Below are 15,731 nucleotides of genomic sequence, written 5' to 3'. Positions count from 1 at the left end.
TGTTGAGCATTTTTTCATGTGCTGTTGGCCATCTGTATATCTTAAATGTCTATTTATTCAGGTCTTTGCCCATTTTTCCATTGGGTTGTTGGCTTTTTTGCTGTTGAGTTGTATAAGTTGCTTACATATTTTAGAGATTAAGCCCTTGTCAGTTACATCGTTTGAAACTATTTTCTCCCATTCTGTAAGTTGTCTTTGTGTGTGTGTGTGTGTGTGTGTGTGTGTGTGTGTGTGTGTGTGTGTGTTTATGGTTTCCTTTGCTATGCAAAAGCTTGTCAGTTGTCAGTTGATTAGGTCCTATTTGTTTAGTTTTGCTTTTATTTCCATTGCCTTGGGAGACTGACCTAAGAAAACATTTGTAAGGTTGATGTCAGAGAATGTTTTGCCTCTGTTCTCTTCTCGGAGTTTGATGGTGTCTTATCATGTTTAAGTCTTTAAGCCATTTTGAGTTTATTTTTGTGCATGGTGTGAGGGGGTGTTCCACTTTCATTGATTTACAGGCAGCTGTCCAGGTTTCCCAGCACCACCTGCTGAAAAGATTGTCTTTTTCCCATTTTATGTTCTTGCTTCCTTAGTCAAAGATTAATTGACCATAGGTGTCTGGGTTTATTTCTGTGTTCTCTATTCTGTTCCATTGGTCTGTATGTCTGTTTTGGTACCAGTACCACACTGTCTTGATTACTGTGGCTTTGTAATATTGTCTGAAGTCTGGGAGAGTTATGCCTCCTGCTTGGTTTTTGTCCCTCAGGACAAATTGCTTTGGCAATTCTGGGTCTTTTGTGATTCCATATAAATTTTTGGATTGTTTGTGATAGTTCTGTTGAAAATGTCATGGGTAATTTGATAGGGATTGCATTGATTTGTAGATTGCTTTGGGTAGTATGGCCATTTTTATTATATTAATTTTTCCTACTGAGGAACATGGAATATCTTTCTGTTTCTCTGAATCTTCTTTAATTTCCTTGATTTATGTTTTATAGTTCTCAGCATATAACTCTTACACCTCCTTGGTCAGGTTTATTCCCTGGAATTTAATTTTTTGGGGTGTGATTTTAAAAGGTATTGTATCTTTGTATTCCTTTTCTAATATTTCATTGTTAGCATGAAAAATGCTTTAAAAGCATGGTAGTGTGATAAAGATGCCTAAATATGAAAATGCACTAGAAATTATAAAATTAGAACTGGCCAGAAAAGAAACAACATGGAGATAGGAAGTAGAAATCATTATAAATATTGAAGGTGAATAATGCTGTAAACACAAAACTCAGTAGATAAACCCAGAACCTGACACAGTACAGAAAGAGAAAGACAAATACCATATGCTATCACTTACATGAGGAATCTAAAATATGGCACAAAGGAACCCATCTACAGGACAGACACAGACTCACGACATAGAGAACAGACTTGTGGTTGCCACAGGGAAGGAGGAGGGAGAGGGATGGACGGGGAGTTCGGGGTTAGTAGAGGCAAACTATGACATTTAGAATGGATGAGCCATGAGGTCCTGCTGTACAGCACAGGGAACTCAATCCAGTCTCTTGGGATAGACTGTGGTGGAAGATAATGTGAGAAAAAGAATGTATATATAAGTATGACTAGATCACTTTGCTGTACAGCAGAAACTGGCACACCATTGTAAATCAACTGTATTTCAATTAAAAAAAGAACTTGACATAGTAGAAAAGAGAATTTGTACATTGGAAGACAGTACCAATGAAATCAATGGAAACAGAAAACTGCGAAAGAGAAGGTGAGATATTAGAGTAGGCTATGTCTTCAGAACACACCTGGTGACAAATGGTATTGAGGAGACCACCTAGAGGGCAGCAGCTCTTAAAAATAAGAACCACACATACATATAAGTGTGCACATGTAACCTGTACACACAAAAAACAAGAAGAAACACATACATACATTAGCACACATGAACACACACACACACACATGAAGAGAAGGTAGTAAACATGAGAATACATATGAAAAAGGAGTTAGAAAGAAAAGCATCGAAAAAATGGCAAAAGGCAACACAGCAGCTCAGAATTCCCCAGAACTGAAATGACATGAGATCCCAGATTGAAATGACACACGAGGTCATGAGCAAAATAGAGAAATCTCCTCCAAGAATATTAGGGAGAACTGCAGAACAGCAAGGGTAAACAGGAAAAAGTGAAAACTACCAGATCCAGTGGACAACTCAACCCAACTCCAAAGACAGCGGAGGAGTATCCTTAGCTGTGTTATAGGTCACAGACACGGCTCAGACCCCATGTTGCTGTGGCTGTGGTGTAGGCTGCAGCTCCAATTCGACCACTAGCCTGGGAACTTCCATGTGCCTCAGGTGTGGCCCTAAAAAGAAAAATAAATTAATTAGTTAAAATAATATACCAATGGAACAAAACACAATTTGAGGCAAAACACATCAATTGGGATGAGAAGGGAACCAACATAAGAACAATTAAAGAAGTAACCTACCTAGAACATATAGGATATTGTGAACTTGAAGACACAGTACACCAAAATACAAAAAAACCCCAAAACAGACAGAAGAAGAAAGGGCTCTTGACAAACCCACAGTCAGAGCAGGAGATGTTAGTACTTCTCCACTAGAAGTGGAGGTCTGCAGAGTTAAAAGTCATACCAACGTGGAATCTTCTAGACCCAAAACAACAAAATTTATATCTACAAAGACCCTGCCCTCAACACGGAAAGAAATATATTCTTTTAAAATGCACACTCAGGAGTTCCCATCATGGATCAGCAGTTAACACACCCTACTAGTATCCATGAGAATGAGGGTTCCATCCTTGGCCTCGCTCAGCGGGTTAAGGATCTGGTGTTGCTGTGAGCTGTGGTGTAGGTTACAGATGCAGCTTGGATCCTGAGTTGCTGTGGCTGTGGTGTAGGCTGGCAGCTACAGCTCCGATTTGACCCCTAGCCTAGCAACTTCCATATGCGGCCAGTGCAGCCCTAAAAATAAATAAATAAATAATACATAAATAATAAATAAAATGCACATGCAATAGTTATAAAAATTTTCCCCATACCAGATAACATGGGACATTTCACTGGACAAATGCAAGAGAGCCTGCTCTGTTTGGCTGCAAAGCAATGAAATTAGCATCCACCATGAATAGAGTGGTACATAAAGATAAATCTAAACTGAAAAGATGTTCCTAAACAATGCGTGGGTGAAAGAGGGAAGCACAATGAGAAGTACAGAATATTTAGAACAAAAAACTGTAAACATGTTAGATAATAAAAGTAAAGATACAGCCATTCCTGCAGTGGCTTAGTGGATTAAGAACCCGATGGTGTACCTATGAAGATGCGGATGTGATCTTGGCCTCGCTTGGTGGGTTAAGGATCTGGGGTTGTCATAGGCTGCAGCATGGGTTGCAGAGGCAGCTCAGATCCTGTGTTGCTGTGGCTGTGGTGTAGGACGCCAGCTGCAGCTCCGATTCAACCCCTAGCCTGGGAACTTCCATATGCCATGGGTGCAGCCCTAAAAAGACCAAAAAAAGGAAGAAAAAAAAAAAAAGGAAAGGTACACACTGCGGTCAGAATGTTTGTGTTCTCCCCAGATCCTCCTCCTTAATGTGGTGATGTTCAGAGGTGGGGACTTGCGCAGTGATGAGGTCCAGAGTGTGGAGCCCCCACAAATGGGACTTGTGCTCTTATGAAAGGGCCCCAAAGAGTTCCCTCAAGTGAGGACACAGGGAGAGATGACCATCAGTGAGGGAGCAGGTCCTCCCCAGACACTGAATCCACCTGCACCATGACGGCGGATGGCCAGCCCCCAGAACTGGGAGAAATGAGAGTTGTTGCTAAACTGGACAGTCTGTGATATCCTCCTATGGTCGACCCAATGGACTACGACAATACAGCTCAAGAAATGCAGAGAAAAAAGCATACATCACCTGAGGATATGCATTTATTAAACAAGAAAAATGAAAATAAATGAATTAAGTATTCAAATCAAGAAACAATGAAAAATAGACCAAAAAAATAAAAAAAAGAAAAAAGAAACAATGAAAAATCCCCTAAAGAAATTTGAAGATAAAAAAAAAATAAGGACTGGGAACCATTGAACTAAAATAGAGAGAAAAATGGAGAGAACCAACCAAAGCGAAGCTGGCTTTGGGCGGAAAATGCATTAAAATAGATAAACTTCTACCAAGACTTATGAAAAAAATTAGAAAATCATTAATTGGTATTAGGGATGATGAGAAGATGTAAACTACAGATAGAGATAAAAGGAAAGCTCAAGGTGTTTTGAAGGTGAGCGGTGGAGGGCATGCCTTGGCAGATCCCAGCATTCTCAGAAGTGCCAGGGCCTTTAAGAGGTGAGGAGAGGAGTTCCCGTCGTGGCGCAGTGGTTAACGAATCCGACTAGGAACCATGAGGTTGCAGGTTCGGTCCCTGGCCTTGCTCAGTGGGTTAACGATCCGGCGTTGCCGTGAGCTGTGGTGTAGGTTGCAGACGCGGCTCGGATCCCGCGTTGCTGTGGCTCTGGCGTAGGCTGGTGGCTACAGCTCCGATTAGACCCCTAGCCTGGGAACCTCCATATGCCGCGGGAGCGGCCCAAGAAATAGCAACAACAACAACAACAACAACAAAAAAAAGACAAAAGACAAAAAAAAAAAAAAAAAAAAAAAGAGGTGAGGAGATGACTACAGGGCATCGATTTGAGAAAAATAATACCTAACTCAAAAAGGTGCGTGTGCCCCAGTGATCCTAGCAGCATTATTTACAATTGCCAAGATGTGGAAGCAACCCAAGTGTCCATCAATAGATGAAAGGACAAAGATGTGATATATACATGCTGGAATACTACTCAGCCATAAAAAGGATGAAATTCTCCATTTTGCAACCACATGGATGGACTTGGAGGGTATTATGCTTAGTGAAATAAGTCAGATAGAGAAAGACAAATACTGTATATCTCTTATATGTGGAATCTAAAAAAGAAAACCATCTAGTGAATCTAACAAAACAGAGACAGTCACAGAGACAGAGCACGAACTAGCAGTTACCAGTGGGGAGAGAGGAGGAGGAGAGGGAAAGAAGGGAAGGGGATTAAGAGGTACAAACTATTATGTATAAAATAAATAAGCTATAGGATAAGAAGAGAGTGAGAGAGATGAAGTGTTGTCATCGTGCTGAGCCAATAGATCAAGAGAACAGAAGAGACAGCTCGGACAGAACTGGTAGAATTGGCAAACAGAGGTTGGTCAAGCCCAGGTGGCAACAGGATTTGTGGGGAAAATGTTGAATAAGTGAAACTTGGTATCCTTACAGAGAAGATACACAAATTTAGCTCCCTACCTCACACCACACACAGTTACTTCCTGGTGGATTAGAAGGCTTAAATAGGAAAAGCAAAAATGCAAAAACCCTTGAAAGAAACTGAGGGCAATGCCTCTGTGCTGTAGAGGAAGCTCCCCCAGGAGGAAAGATGAGGACAGAGGGGGCTCAGTCTCCTGGAGAGAAGGCTTGCCACGTGTTTACTGCAAAGTAGCCACCCACAGATTCTGCGGAGTCCTACAAACAAGCTAGAAAAAGACAATCAACTGGACAGAACATGGCAAAGAGTCTGAAATGCGGCCAACGGAAGAGGAAACGGGATGGTAGAAAGGGGGTGAAAAGTCTGAAACAGAAAGGAGACTGGGGAGTTCCCTTCATGGCGCAGTGGAAACGAACCCGACTAGGATCTGTGAGGTTGCGGGTTCGATCCCTGTCCTCGCTCAGTGGGTTAAGGATCCAGCGTTGCCGTGAGCTGTGGTGTAGGTCGCAACATAGCTCGGATCTGGCATTGCTGTGGTTGTGGTGTAGGCCGGCAGCTGCAGCTCTGGTTGTACCCCAGGACTGGCAACCTCTCTATGCTGCAGGTGTGGTCCTAAAAAAAAAAAAAAAAAAAAAAAAAAAAAAAAAAAAAAAGAAAGGAGACAGGGTCTCAGCCTGAGACAGGAAGCCTTTCCCTTGCCAGGACAGGTGCCCAGAGATCCCCCCCCATGACCGTGACCACATGCCAGCGCCACCCTACACATCCCAGGCCTTGACAGCCCCTGAACACTCCACGTGGCCCTTTCACACACAAGCAGGGCGCTAGGGTCATAGGAGTGCGTGTATTTACCAAAGCTGTCTCTCTCCTCGTGCTGGGGGTGGAGGGGACACGTGGAGGGTGTGGGCTCAGTGGATGTGTTAAGGATCAAGACCCCCTCAGTCCCAAGCGGAGCTCTGCTGGCCCCGCCCCCAGCCAGAGCACCTGCGTCCCGGCCCGGGATGCTGGCCAGGGGCACAACGCGTGAAGGTGAGCAGGCAGTGAGGGAAGGAGAAGTGAGTTTTGTTCTGCGTGAAGCCGGAGTGAGCCTGGGGTCAAATGGTCCACGCTCTCAGTGTAGACGGTCCCCACTGAAGCCCCATCTAAACGCCGGCCCTCTCTGTACAAAATCTCTTCATGGTGGGACATGTACACGCACTGTACATTTTTATGCTGTTTTGAGGGGGCCCTCACCGAGTAGAGCAGATCAGAACTCCTCTTTGCATGGACACTGGTTGGGTTCGATACCACTGAGCCACAACGGGAACTAAAACACAGGCAGCTGTATCCAGTCGCTTGTGATGGAACATGATGGAGAGTCATGTCAGAAACAGAAGGTATGTATGCGTCTAACTGGGTCACTTTACTGCACAACAGAAATGGACAGAACTTTAAATCAACTATAACAACAACAACAACAAAAGTTGTTTTAAGCCTCTTTGCATCCCAAACCCACAGCAGAACCATAATAAGCAACGAGTCTCTTTCATGGGAAGCCCTTACCCAGAGCATCGGTTGGGACAGGAAAAGGAAGTTTTAGATGTGTGGGTGGGAACTAACCACATTCTGCGGCTTTTCTCGGCTGAAGGGTGGCACTTATCAGCTTTTTGAATGGGGTGATTTTGTGGGGTTTTTCCTCCTCACTTCCAATGAGTATTTATTTCCAAAGTCTAATCTAGATTAGCAATTTTTATTATTTTTGGCTCTCTGCCCAGTGCATCCATCCGTCCCTGTTGGGCCTCCCCAGAGGGCCCCAGGAGTTGACCCCCCCCCATTGAAGTTTGGGCTCGTTCTCACACCCCCTCCCCCTCCTGCGGGAACCCGCTGTGCAGCTGATGTGTGATGTCTCTGTCACCCCGGGTTCGAGTCCCGGCCTCCCCGACCTGGGCTCACAAGGCCCCTCAATGACACCCAGCTGAACCACGTCCGGGCTGATCTGCACTGGGCTTTGGGGCCCCGGGGGCAGCAGCGAAGCCAAGAGCCGTGTGCCCAGGGCGGCGTCCGGAAAAGGTCACGTCATGTTTGTGTTCCGGCTCTTTCTCCTCCTGGAGTTCCTGCAAGGCCCCGGGCTTATCTGAACACAGGCTGGCTTTGTGTGCTACCGTGCTCTGAGTCACGGTTGTTTCGGGAGGCCCGCTCTGGCGGCCAGGGAGCGTCCGCTTTCTCCCGATAGGAGAGAGATGCGGCGTCGGCGAATGTACAATTATGGAGACAGCCTCTTCGTCCCTTCTTTCAGGGCGCTGGACTGCTCCAACTTTATTAGCATAAGTGGTTGATTATATAGCCAGTTTTTCACTACAGATTACATCATGGTGTTAAAAGTACTTTGGTTAACTGTTAGGCTTTGTTTTTTGATCACATGGTACAGTAGCAATACATGACATTCTAAAATCTTCAGCTTCACTAAATTCAATGAGTACAATTCAAGGACAAACAGGTGCAGCATATCATGTGGGAAAGAGGAGGCCCAGCACAAACCATCTCATGGGCAGCCAATTCCCACAAGCTGAAGAAGGCACAAACACAAAAAATCCTGTCTTTTTTTTTTTTTTTTTTTTTTTTTTGCTATTTCTTGGGCCGCTCCCGCGGCACATGGAGGTTCCCAGGCTAGGGGTCTAATAGGAGCTGTGGCCGCCAGCCTATGCCAGAGCCACAGCAACGCAGGATCCGAGCCGCGTCTGCAACCTACACCACAGGTCACGGCAACGCCGGATCGTTAACCCACTGAGCAAGGGCAGGGACCGAACCCGCAACCTCATGGTTCCTAGTCGGATTCGTTAACCACTGCGCCACGACGGGAACTCCAAAATCCTGTCTTTAGACTAGTGTCTATCTTTAAAGCGTCCTTGGCAGGGAGACAGTGTGAGAAAATACAAATCAACTTAGCCAGCTACCACTACAAGTTTCTAAAATCAAGGACAAGACTCACAGCTGAGTTTCTTTTGATCAAGAATAATATATGTCTAACCTCCATAGACCTCAGTAAAATCCTAACTCTAAAGTTTACTGTATAACTAGTTTGTAGATAAACACTGTTTTAACTCAGTTGGATTTGAATAGGGGAAAGTCCTTCAGGATGAAATGCTTATTATGTGATTGTTGCGATTTTGTGAAATCACAAATCACCGCAGGAAAATAAGAGTGGGAAATAGAAATAATAAGCAAATAATCAGGAAAGACTGAGGAAAACTGAGTAGCAAGTGAAAAACAGAAAAGACTGAGTCATCCATGGAACAATCCCCACTCAGCAACACAAAATGGAAATTATTTTCTGGGAAGTTTAGTTTTCCACCTATGTCGGCAGGCGAGCCTTATTGTCTTCTGGGGCCTGTCCTCGGAATTGTGCCGTCCAGGCAGGCATCCTCTTGTTTAGGAAGCTGCCCTCAGAATTGCACCGTTCAGACAGGCCCCCTTTCCTGACTATGAGCTTGCCCTTGGAATTGCACCGTTCAGGCAAGCTCCCTTCCTCGGCTTCTTGTATTTTCTCGGCTCCCCGCAGGTCATGGTCAATGTCATACATAGGCAAGAATGTGCCTGGAGGCCACCTAGATTGGTGTCCTCCAGTCTCCGCTGCCAGGTCAGCGCCAGTGCAGGTGGCTTTCCCTCATGCTCCCCACAGGCTCCTCACACCCCATCCCACAGTGGATTCCCGGGGACGGGGCTCCCGAAGGCAGGCCTCTCCCAGGCGTTGGTGCCTCGGAGCCACATGGGGCTCCCTGATGCGGTCAGCACAGGGGTCCCGGCTGGACGACCTTGGCCATCAGCGGGGGTGGAGGGGCCTCACTGGAAACGCCACAAGCTCCTGGCGAGACTTGTTCCTAGGGGCCTGGTCCCCTCTGCGGTGGGACGGGCCTGAGCCAGGGACGGGAGGGCCAGCCCAAGAACCGTCCCCAAACTGTCCTGTACGATGACATCCGTGACCTTTCTCTGAGGACCCCAGGAGTTGACTAAGAGAAGCCAGGAGCCCCTGAGAAGGGAGCAGCCTGAAACCACCCAGATGCAGCTCCTGGAAGCCCTGGTCCAGCCAGGCAGAGCCAGGCCTCCCGGCCCCCAGCAAGCAGCTCAGTGCCCCCGCCCAGGTGCCCAGTGGAGGCTGGAGATGCCCAGGTGAGGCCCCGAGACCAGGCCCTGTGAGGGAGGCTCCATCCCCTGTCCTGCTAGCTGAGCCCCTGCCTCAGGAAGCCTCTCTCTGGGGCCTGGCTTGATGCAAACATTTGTGATTCAGGAAGTTCTTTTTGGGGAAAGGCTCAGAGATGTAGATAAAGACACAGGAGGGAAGCTTTGTAGGCCAGCCGTATATATAATTGCAGAAATTAAAAAAAGATCTAATGCCTGAGATGGGGAAATGGATAAAAAAAAATCACAAGGTATCCTTAGGGACCAGATTTGAAGGCATTCTTGGGCGATCTTTTGCTGTGGTTTATCAATTTTGAAAAAAAATCATTTTCAATATTGAAGACATGTGAGGATAGATGCACTTTTTTTGTTGTTGTTGTTTGGTCTTTTTAGGGCCACACTTGCGGCATGTGGAGGTTCCCAGGCTAGGGGCCCAATTGAAGCTGCAGCTCCCAGCCTACACCAGAGCCACAGCAACGCAGGATCCGAGCCGCGTCTGTGACAGACACCACAGCTCACAGCAACACTGGATCCTCAACCCACTGAGCGAGGCCAGGGATCCAACCCTCATCTTCATGGATACTTGTCAGGTTCGTTACCGATGAGCCGCGACGGGAGCTCCAGATGTACCATTTTGATTGTACGTGCTCTGCTCTCCTTTGCCCACAGACACACGTTCAGAAGCACATGGAGGAGGCAGCAAAGTTCCCAGAACCATCACCCTCCGCACGTGACCCTCTAACCACTGCTGACGCCCTCCAGAACTTTCTGTCTCCCCCGGGCTCCATGCTCTAAAAGCCCTCTGTTCTACCGCGAGTGGGACCTGTTCTGCTTGAAAACACACCAGCCCTAACTCACAGACGGGGAACTCCTTTGACCACAAGGTTTGACACAACAGAGTGAACCTCGTTAAATTGCCCCAGTTGGAATTTCTGGACCCGACGGCGGGTGAGTTAAATGTTGAAAGAGTTCTAAGGAAGCCCTGCCCCAGGCCCTCTGCTGCTGCCAGCGAGGGGCCAGTTGGCCTTGCCCCTACAAGGACCTGTCCCCCTGTCCCCTCTCACAGCCGAGGGAGGCAGAGGCGGGGCTGGGAGGTGGGTAAGCCGCTGCTCCCCTTCCACCCTGGGTTCCCCCCACCCCCACCCCACACTGCCGCCAGTGTGGCCATGGTGGCACTTTTAGCAGGTGAGAATGATGGGGGCTCCCTCTGTCCCAGGTTCCCCCCAAGGGGGTCCCCCTGGGGTGACCAGGGATTCTCTCTCTCACTCTCATTTCTTTCCTTTTTCGGTCTTGCGAGGCCTTGGTTGTCATGGCCTGAGGAGTAATGATTCCACCGTAGACCAAGGGCCAACAGAGAGGCTGCCCTCTGGGGCGGAGGGCTGGGGGGCTGAACAAAGGAGGAACTTCGCCTCCAGCTTTTGCATGCCCAGCATTTTCTGATTTTCATACAATCTGAGTCAAAAAAGGTTATTTGCACCATAGTTATCTATTTTTAAGAAAAAAATGGTAATTGCCTATCATCTCAGCCCCCATCCCCGAGAGTTTGCTGAGGCTGCCTTCAAGTACATGATTGATCTGGGGACGAGCAAATCCTCGGCGTAGGCGGTCATTTCTTTGTAGGCGTCAAGCATGTTAGGGGGAGTTTCCAGGGCACTTTAGTGACCAGTAAGTGACATGGCCTGACAATGTGCTGGGCTGCTGTGCATGGGATGGGGTAGTGATGTTAGGGCAGGGAGGCCGATGGTGGCCCTGTTGGTGGCAGACTTGGTACCCTTCCCCCTCCCCCACTCCCAGAGTGGCGCCCCGGGGAGGCTGACCACCGTCCCTGCTCCAGGGTAACTCTGACCCATCTAATGTTCACCCATCCCTGTGATGGGTGATTATTCCCACGAATAGCGGCGGGAAAAGCACCCAGGTCCTCGGTGGCATCACAGGGGGCTGCCCAAAGCTTCAGCTCCAGCCCTGCGAGCCAGTGCCCGGCCAGGTGCAGGGCGAGAGGAGCACGATGCGTGGCCTGGACGCCGGGAGGGTTTGGGGAAGCTGTGCTGGGATGGGGGCGGGAAGGGCGGTGTGGCAGGTGACAGTGTGAGCAGCAAGGGGGAGGTACCAAGGGCTCGGGGGGTCGGGGGCAGGGCTCTGCATAGGCTGCCGTCAAAGAACCCACTGCTGATTTCCAGCCACAAGGAGGAGGCACCAGGACAAAGCAACAGGATGTGGAGTGACCTTTAAAGCGCCAAAGGTGGACCATGCCCATCGCCACTCACGCCAACGATTATGCAGTTCTCCACACCCACGCAGAGGCAGCGCCCACGTCCGTGTGCAAGCCGGCTTCAGCTGGCTGGGCCCTTTCTTGGGAAGGGAAGCAGATCTCTGGCTTGGAGCCCCGGGCATTGACCACCTGACAGCAGCGCCAGGCAGACCAGTAATTTCCAAGTGTCCGTTCGCCAACCATTGCCTTGCTGTAAGCCTAAGAGAACAAGAGCTTTCCTTTCACCCTCGATTCTCAGGGTTCCACCTGCTTGCTTTGTCTTGGGGAAGGGAGAAGCCTAGGTTGTGGTATCAAACGTCCCAGAGCCAGATGGGCGAGGTCAGGTAACACACCCCACCTTGAACTCTGCTCCGGCAGCCAGCCCTCGGATCGGTCTTGTCAATCCTGCCGGTTCAGCTCTGGGAATGTTCCTAAATTCTCTCTTTCTTTTGCCTCAGGGGGTGGAACTGCGTCTAGATCATCTCCGATTTTAACAGAGGTGATTTTAAAATCATCTCTGATTTTAGCTTTTTTTTTTTTGTCTTTTGTCTTTTGTTGTTGTTGTTGCTATTTCTTGGGCCACTCCTGCGGCACATGGAGGTTTCCAGGCTAGGGGTTGAATCGGAGCTGTACCACCAGCCTACGCCAGAGCCACAGCAACGCGGGATCCGAGCCGCAGCAACGCGGGATCCGAGCCGCGTCTGCAACCTACACCACAGCTCACGGCAACGCCGGATCGTTAACCCACTGAGCAAGGCCAGGGACTGAACCCGCAACCTCATGGTTCCCAGTCGGATTCGTTAACCACTGCGCCACGACGGGAACTCCTGATTTTAGCTTTCTTTTAACGACTTGGTTGGCACATGCTTCACTTCCCACAATATTCATCCATGGCAAGTGTGCCATCCAATGATTTTTGGCACAGGTGCAATGCCCTGCAGCCTGCAGCAAAATCAAGTTTTGGAACAGTCCTCTTACCCCAAAAAGCTCCCTCATGCCCACCAAACACCAATCCTCAGTCCCACCCCTGTCCCTGGAAACCACGAATCTGCTTTCCAGCACCATAGATTTCTCTCTTCTGGACCCTGCATATAAAGGGACGCACACAGGAGTTCCTGGTGTGGCTCAGTGCTAACAAACCCTACAGGTATCCATGAGGACGCAGGTTCTACCCCCGGCCTCGCTCAGTGGGTTAAGGATCTGGCGTTGCCATGAGCTGTGGTTTGGGGCGCAGATGCGGCTTAGATCCAGTGTTGCTGTGGCTGTGGTGTAGGCTGGCAGCTGCAGCTCTGACTCACCCCCTAGCCTGGGAACTTCCACGTGCCATGGGTGTGGCCCTGAAAAGACAAAAAATAAATAAATAAAAATAAAAATGAAGTGCCTCACGCAGCCCATGGTCAGCGTGTCTGGCCTCCCTTGCTCGGGATCACAAGTTTGAGGTCCATCCGCATGGCAGCGTGTGCCAGTGCTTCCCTCCTTCTGGCCGAATACCCTTCCTTGGTGTGGGTGGACCCATTCTGTACCCCATTCTTCAGTGGGTGGCCATGTGGCTTGCTCACCCTTTTTGGCTATCATGAATGAGGCTGCCGCGAGCACTCAGGTCCACAGTCTTGTGTGGATGTGCGGTTTCAGTTCTCTTGGGCAGACACCTGGGCATGGAATTGCTTGGTCATGTGGTCCCTCTGTTGAACCATTTGGAAAACTGCCAACCTGTTTCCCCTGATGGTCGTGCTCCCTTCAGCACCGTAGGAGGGTCTCAGTTGCTCCGCGTCCTTGACAACACCTGTTGTCCACTTTCCTAGCTGATGCCACTCCCGAGGGTGTGAGTGGCAGGTCTTCGTCACTTTGGTTTCCGTCTCCCTAGTGACTAATGACGGTGAATCGCTTCGCTACCGGCCATTCGTAGATCTTCCGGGTGAAATGCAAAGTCAAACCTTTTACCTGCTTTTTAGTTGAGTTGCTCATTTTAATGACTTACTATTATTGTTATTATGGCTTAAGAGTAATTTATATACTAGGAATACAAGTTCCTCATCAGACATGTGATTTATGCATATTCTCTCCCAGTCTGTGGCTTCTCCTTTCACTTTTATGACGGCGTTTTTTGAATCACAAACGTTTTTAATTTTGACAAGGTTGAATTTATCTTTTTATTTTTTTGTTGTTGTTGGATCATTCTTTTGGTGATGTGTCTAAGAAATCCAGCTAACCCAAGATCATGACGATTTTCTCCTATATTTTCTTCTAGAAGTTTTAGTAGACTTTTTTCCCCACAGCATGCTGAGGCTTGAGGTGGGAATCTCAGTTCCCAGACCATGTATTGAACCTGGGCCTCAGCAGTGACAGCACTGATTCCTAACCATAAGACCACTAGGGAACTCTCAGAAGTTTTGTAGTTTTAACTGATATGTTTAGGTCTGTGAACAGTCTTTTGTTTGTTTGTTTTGTTTTGTTTTTGCCTTTTAGGGCCATACCCGCAGCATATGGAGATTCCCAGGCTAGGGGTACAATCAGAGCTGTAGCTGCCGGCCGACACCACAGCCACGGCAACATCAGATCTGAGCCTGCAACACTGGATCCCTAACCCACTGAGCAAGGCCAGGGATCAAACCCTCAACCTCATGGTTCCTAAGTCAGATTCGTTAACCACTGCGCCACGACGGGAACGCCCGAGTGAACTCTCTTGAATTAAGTTTTTAGTATGCTGTGAGGTGCAGGCCTAATTAAATCTTTTCCCAAGTGGATATACAATTATCCCAGCAGAATTAGTTGAAAGCATTTCTCTTTTACTATTGAATTGCCTTGGCACCTTGTCAAAATCAATTAACCATTGGAATTCCATGCTGGCTCAGTGGGTTAAGGATCCGGCATTGTCACTACTGTGGCTCAGGTTGCAGTTCAATCCCTGACCTTGGAACTTCTGCATGCTGAGATTGTGGGCCCGCCTCCCCCAAATCAATTAACCATAAATGTAAGGGTTTATTCCCTGATTCTCTGATTTTATTTCACTGAGCCATATGTCTATCCCTAAATGGCAATATCACAGTGTCTCGCTTGCTGGAGCTTTATAGTAAGTGTTGAAATGAAAAGTGCAAGTTCTCCAACTTTGTTCTTTTTCAAGATTGTTTTGGGTCTTTGAGTCCCTTGCAATTTCATATGAATTTTAAGATCGCCTTATAAGTGTTTAAAGAAACCCCACAAAACGCCACCAGGATTTTGTCAGTGACTGAATTGAATCCATGCGTTGATTTGGGGAGAGCTGCCACCTTGAAGGTGCTGAGTCTTCCGAGCCCCGCGTGTGGTCTCTCTCTGCATTTATTACAGCCCCTTGAGCTCTCAGCTCACTTTACAGGTCAGTGCAGGTCTTGCTAAATATTAATGTTGTTAAATTTATTCCTAAATATGTCATTCCGTTGGAGGATATTGTGATTGGAATTGTTTTCTTGCTTTCATTTACAGACAGTTAATTGCTGGTAGATAGAAATAGGATTGGCTTGTGTGTATTGATCTTGTATCCTAAGATTGCACAGACTTCTTTGGTAGTTTTCGTAGTGTCTTCTCGTCGATTCCCTAAGAGTTTCTACACAGAAAATGATGCTGTGTGTGAATAACGACCTTTCCCATCTTCCTTTCCAACTGGGAGCTTTAATCTTGTTCTTTGCTCATGTCTGGATTTGATGCTTTCTCTGCTCGTTTCTGGATTTGATGCTTTTTTATGCCATATGCCTCTAGCTTGAGGGTACAAGCTAGACCCTCACATATGTGGGGAACTCGATTGTTAAATGCTTCAACATTTATAATTATCTTCCTGAAGAATTGAGGAGTTCCCGTCGTGGCGCAGTGGTTAACGAATCTGACTAGGAACCATGAGGTTGCGGGTTCGGTCCCTGGCCTTGCTCAGTGGGTTAACGATCCGGCGTTGCCGTGAGCTGTGGTGTAGGTTGCAGATGCGGCTTGGATCCTGCGTTGCTGTGGCTCTGGCATAGGCCGGTGGCTACAGCTCTGATTTGACCCCTAGCCTGGGAACCTCCATATGCCATGAGA

This window comes from Sus scrofa, chromosome 1 (genome assembly GCF_054392235.1).
Source record: "Sus scrofa isolate SSC_HxYL_T2T_F1_AM1 chromosome 1, Sscrofa_HxYL_maternal_Yorkshire_Landrace_v2.0, whole genome shotgun sequence".
Taxonomy (NCBI): domain Eukaryota; kingdom Metazoa; phylum Chordata; class Mammalia; order Artiodactyla; family Suidae; genus Sus; species Sus scrofa.
The sequence above is the reverse complement of the archived record's forward strand: the minus strand, read 5'-3'. Positions refer to the sequence as shown.